The following is a 6299-nucleotide window of genomic DNA, read 5'->3' on the forward strand; positions in this document are numbered from 1 at the left end:
CTATTATTAATAACTTATATGACTATAGTACATTTATAAAGCTAAGAAATAAACATTAGTGTAATACTATCAACTAAACTACAGACTTTATTTGAATTTCATCAGTTTTTCCACTAATGTCCTTTTTCTGTTTCAGGATCCAATCCAGGATACCATATTGCATTTAGTATAATTTAATTCTTAACTATGGCTATATTTAACTGGTTTGCAAAATCCCTGAAAATTTAATGACCAGCTTTTGCAAGCCAGTACAAGTCAGCTCCAGCATACCACTAAATATACTGCACACTAAAGAACAGCCCCCCAACCTTGTAGATTGTGGTCTCCCAATTGGTGCCATAACTGAGCCTTTAAGCCACTCTGCTGTTCTCTCCTGTTACTTCTTAGTGATGGGGCACATGTTAAGACCAATGGATTTTGTGGAAATGAGCCCACTGCTGTACTTTCTTTGCTATGAAATACGTTCCTTGGTCAGAGGTAATGATTTATGGGATATAACAGTGAAAGATAAAGCATTACATATAATTATGTGAATCATGGTCCTAGCAGAAGGGCAACAGTCAGGGATGGCAAATTGGTATCCAGAATATGTGTCTATCTCTGTCAGTACAGTTCACTGCCCCTCCATAGTGGTAAGGGTGCAGTGTAATCAATCTGTTATTATGTGGCTAGCTGGCTCCCTTAGGAAGGGTGTCATAGCTGTGGCTCAACATTGGCCTCCATTGTAGGCAGCTTGGACACTCAGCGGTGGTATAGTCATATCAGCCTTGGTGAGGGGGGAGTTCAAGCCATGCCCCGCCTCTATTTTAATTATACAATCACTGTGCTGATCTTCCTGTTTCTAGGAATTCTAATAACTTGTAGGATACTAGCAATCATGTCTCCAGCTGATCTGATCCAAACATATTAAAAACTCTAATTTGTTCAAGTCTCTGACATTCTTTTACATCTTCTTTCTTTAAACTGCCTCACCTTTTCCAATTCACCTTCAACTGATGACTTTATCTTATTCTTCATTATCAAATCTGAACAATCACATAGGAATTCTCTCATCTTCCCTCACCTCCTCAGTCTTCACCAGCGAGAAGAAACAACATGTCTGATTGGTGTGTGACATCAATTGGTTCAAATTTTTTGCCTTCAATGGGTAATCCAAGATTTAGACTGCAGGCCTGGAGTCATATTATTTAATTAGGTTAAGGATAGTAAAGCTAATATTTTGACCTTAAACTATCTGACTTCCATGTCTTTTTCTTAATTGGTCGGGGAAGAAGAGGGTGTTATGTATTGAACCTCTAAAATCCCAGCATCTTGGTGCACAGGACAGACACCTTGAGAAATACACCAGGAGAAGCATGGGGACCAAAATAGCGTATGGTGAGATTAAAGTAGCATCAAACACGTGGCTAGGCTTTAAGACTTAGGAAGTTTGGCCCACATGGGTTTATTTACTTTGGAAGTTTTGTAGCTGTTTGTACTTTGCCTAGCAGCTGCTTTTTACAGTAGCACATTTGGCATTTAACTAGAGCAGGGCAGGCATCTGTCCTAGGAAGCAGGCTGTGTGGGCCTCAGAGAGTAGCTGCTGCAGCTTTTCCCTGCATTGAACATTAGGCTCAGGCATTCTGTTAAGCATTTTCTCTTCTATAGTGTTTCTCAGCCAATGTGCAGGATCTTAAAGTGCAAGTGTGGCTTAAATACACATGGGCTATGGAGTACTACTGCATGGTAGTCCTAGTACTAGGCCTAGGTATCTAGAGCTAGATTACCTGACCCAAATCCCATGTCTCTGCATGGTTTTTGAACTGTGTTTGAGGAAAATGGGGGGAAGTCTGAAGGGACTAAACTTTTTGACCTTTATGCTTTTTCCAGAGGTTTCACCAGCCATGTGGTCTTAAGTAGGGGAAAGTGTAAAATTGGTGTTATTGACAATAAAAAAAAGGATATGGGCCTTTATAATTAAACAGAATATGCTATTTGGGGGGACTGAAGTGGAGAAAAGATTCAGTTAAATTATTGCAAACCCAAAGGTGGAGATGGTAATTAAACTTAAAACAAACAAACAAACAACCAAACAAAAACCTTTGTGTCTGAAGTTTCTGGGAAGCAGGTATTTTTAGGAGACCCAGAAGAAACTAGAGTAGCCTAAAAAATAGACTTCAGAGAAATGAGCAGTGGAAGATTGAAAGCAAATTCAAAGACAGGCCGATTAAGCTAGAGAAAGAGAGAGGTTGCCTTAAAAAAAATTATAATGTTTTTTTATAAATATCAGGAGCAAGAAAAGAAAAGTCATATTTGAGGAAAGGACAGATAGTAATAAAAGGGAGCAATTTCAGAAGGTAGTAGAGAAGTAGGGTGTTCTTGAAAAAGGTAGTAGAATATAGGAACATGTTAGATATTATTAGATCAGAACAATATCTAAAACCTACTGAAATCAAATCTAATAGAGAATGGGAAGCAAGGTTTCTAAACAATCTAGAATAACTCACTTGTAAGTCAGGATTTAAATATCACAGAGAGTGCCCTCTCCATGGTGTATATAGACTTTCTATTTGGGAACCACCTACAAAATGTTTACACTGTCCCTCAAAGTGCCCAGAGAACATTTTGACAGATTTGAAAGGGAAACCAGAAGCACTGGTGTAAAATACTCAAAGAATTACTGGGTGAGTTTCAAGTTGACACAGCTATTAATACTGTGCCCTGAGTAAATATCATCTTCTAAATTTTCATCATTATCTTCTATGCTGTTGTCTATAGAGATGTATTTTGTATGGCATCAATCTGCATGATGATTGGTATTGTTTTCAGTAACATTCACAATTTTAACCACCTGTTTCAGATAAAACAATTTGTAGAATAAACTGCAAAGAAACCAGAAGGGAATAAATGCACACCAGTAGGGACCATAGGTGTGATTACCATAAAGATTTTAGACTAAAACATAAATCAAGATTCATTTGGAGAACATTGTGTCCTTCCAAATGTGATAGGTGATTTTATCATAATAATGAGCACCTTAGAAGCATAGTATCACATTTTCTAAAGCATATTCCATGGAACAATTAGTTCTGTTAAATGTTGTTAGAAGTTAAGCATTCCTGCCCCCCCCCCCAAAAAAAACCCCACAAAAAAATCCTTTAACTTTTTAAGTAAAATAGCACCCAAATTTCTTTATAAGTAACTAAAATAACTGAGAACACTGCCAAGTAAATCACAAACATATTTTGCCTTAGAGATATCACTCATAGCACCTGTCTTGCTCAGTATCACCTTCTAATGGTGCCTGTAGGCCCTAATGAGTAAGGCAGCAGATCCCTATATCATGGTGACTATACAATGTGACCAGCCCCTCAGTCATTACTGATAAGGCCAGGGAAGCACCTGACCTAAAGAACAATCAATCAATACAAAAGCTGGTCAGTGACTTATGATGATGTGTCTTGCTAACAAGACAGCAACTCTGATTCTCTCCCTTGGGAATATGAACCAGGACTTATAAAATAAATTGGCCAGCTGGTAATAGGAGGAGGAGCAAGAGGCAAGAGTAGCTAAATCATGTTAATAGTGAAGTACCAGATTTCAAGGTCACAACTTCCTGTTACTATGGAGACCTTGGATTCTGATCTACCATCAAGCTGCAGTCTCTGCAGCCCGCCTTTTAAGCCCAATTGTTTAGTTTTTCCTGTGATCTATGCAGCCTGGCTACACAGATGAGATTTCTATTTCCCTTTTTACTTGGTGTAGTTTTAGAATAAATTCCCCATTTGTCAAAATCACCAAATGAATCTGTTTCTTACAATGAAAAGAGCTTCCTTCCTCATTCTCACTGTAATCAGATTCATACTTGGCTAGGTCCCAGCCGAGTGTTTTTCCGAAATGTACTAACCCTAAAGCAAAACTTTACAGGCATATCTTCCATTCTTATGTTAAGGTCAGTAGGGGTTGGGGCGTCCATTAAGGGACCTTAACACTTACACACCCTTTCCTCTTCCATTTTTTTCTTTTAAACATGTTCTTACATGAGTGAATTAGAGGTTATTATAGGGCTAATCTTGAATCTTCTCTAATTCATATTTTTACTACTAAGTTGGTTATATGCAATCTTCTATTATTTGTAACAGTATTTGTGGCATATCTCATAGATGATTTTGATCTACCTTCCAAGGGAGAGCTGTTGAGAGCCACTGTCTTAAAAAGTATGTAGGGTAGTGGGCATAAATTACAACACCGGGAGTCAATCAACAGTTTTTGTTGGTGAATACACAAAAGTTGCATAACAATGTGTTGTGCTCTGGATCTGAGATCTGCTGGAGGCTTCCATGATCTTTGCTTAATTCCAAATGCACCCATGATGAGAGAATGCTTCTTGACACTAGAGGGCACTATGCAATCAGGATACCTGTCTGTAAGGTTCCCACACTAGCAACTGATTTTTAGTTTCTCCTACTTTCCTGTGCCACAATAGCCCTCTCAGAGAAGCCTTCTGTTTTTCCCACTTGCCGCCCTTAGATGGGGACTGGTTCATAGGTTGAAAGAGAACAACGGGTTGAGAGAAGCTGCTAGAAACCATGTTGCATAGCAGTTAGAACAATCTATAATTGGTAGCACATATTGTCCTGCCTCTAGCAAATTCAGTAATCTTGATCTCTCTGGTCCTCATTATCCTTATTTAAAATTAAGATACAATTCAGGTTAACGTGTCTAATGAGCATAATTAAATTGTTCTACATTAGAAGGTAAGACTAGATCCTGTTCATTCTCATTCTAATTTAAATGTGGGAGATCAGATTGGTCTACTTAGGCCTACTAAAATTGTATAAGTCTTGGAACTTTCTAAAGAGAACACCCACCAGGCACTACTAATAATCTACTCTTATTATAAACCTTCTAGATCTAGTTAGTAAACCTTCTTTCTCTCGTAATACAAATTAAGAGGTAATTTTTCAAGCAAGATTTGTCTCAGCACTCATTAATTACTTCCACATTTATTGAACATCTGCTGTATGCTAGATTTATATCTTCTAGGTAATGTAAAAAATATACAAGTTGTGCTTTCGTGAAGTTTTCAATCTAAGAGATAAAATATTTTTGAAAAAATTGTGAACTGGAACTGTAAGTGCAACCAAAAGAGCTACATGCAGCTACCAGCAGATACAACAGGGACTTATTCCATCCAGTATGGTGGGCAAGAAATGGGTTCCCTAAGAAAATGATTCTTGAGATCTGACAAATAAGTAAGTATCAATCAGGCAAAATGTGTGTGGGGGCGTGCAGGGATGAGGGTAGGTAAGAATAATCTTGGTATGTACAAAAAAAATCTGTGGGAGAGGACCTGAGACAGAAAGGTCATTATGGTTAGAGTTCAGTGTATGGTGGGAACGAGATGAGGCTGAAAATTTGGACCATCAGGGGCTTCAACGCCGTAAGTCCTGTGTACTTTTATTCTAAGAGCAAGGGAAAGCCACTGAAGAGTTTTAAGCAGGCGATTGCCGTGATCACACTTGTATTCAAAGACTATCCTAGTGCTATGTGAAAAATGGATGCAGAAAGCCGGGTTAGGAGGTTATTGTTCTTCATGGTAGGGATGACCCTGAAGGTGGCGAGCTATCCAGAAGAGGACTGATGTTGACAAAGTAAAATGCATAAAACGTGGTGATAGAGTACATACTGAAAATGTGCTCATTGCGCTTCTGACTAAATAAGCAACTGTTTTAAATTGGGTAGTAAAATAAACGAAAAAGGCCCGTTCGATTCCAAACATTGACACCTACGCTCGAGAATCTGTGCAGAGTGGTTATTTCCTTAAGTAAGGGTTTGGTTGTATTTTCGTGGGTCCTACGGAAATATTCCCTGATGCACTATAGTTTGGCGGTGGCATGTGTTAAATGTTCGAGGAATGGCGCCCATCCCTGATCCTCAGCGTCGGGTCTGGGAAAACGGGATTGTTGTGAGGAAGGCTGGATTCATCGCTACAGACTGGGGCCCTGAGATGTCCCCAGAACTCAGCAGTCATGACAGGTCAGGCGACACCGAAGCCGCAAGAAACCCTGGACTCCATCCCAGGATTCGTCCCTATGCCAGTGACAGCATCCAGGTCGCCGAAGCCCTTCCCGTTCGCTACGGTGGCCGGAAAGGTCCTTGACTAGTCTGCATAAAGTCAGATGGGAAGAAAGGCGCACGCGTATTGAGGGCTTCTCGGCTCTGAGAAGGGTCCCGTCCAGGGCAGACGGAGTGACTTCTGCGGTTCCTTCTGCTCACCCGCCACGCCCCGATTTCCTGGGGGGCGGAGGTCTGTCATC

Source organism: Cynocephalus volans, chromosome 2, assembly GCF_027409185.1.
Source record: "Cynocephalus volans isolate mCynVol1 chromosome 2, mCynVol1.pri, whole genome shotgun sequence".
NCBI lineage: Eukaryota > Metazoa > Chordata > Mammalia > Dermoptera > Cynocephalidae > Cynocephalus > Cynocephalus volans.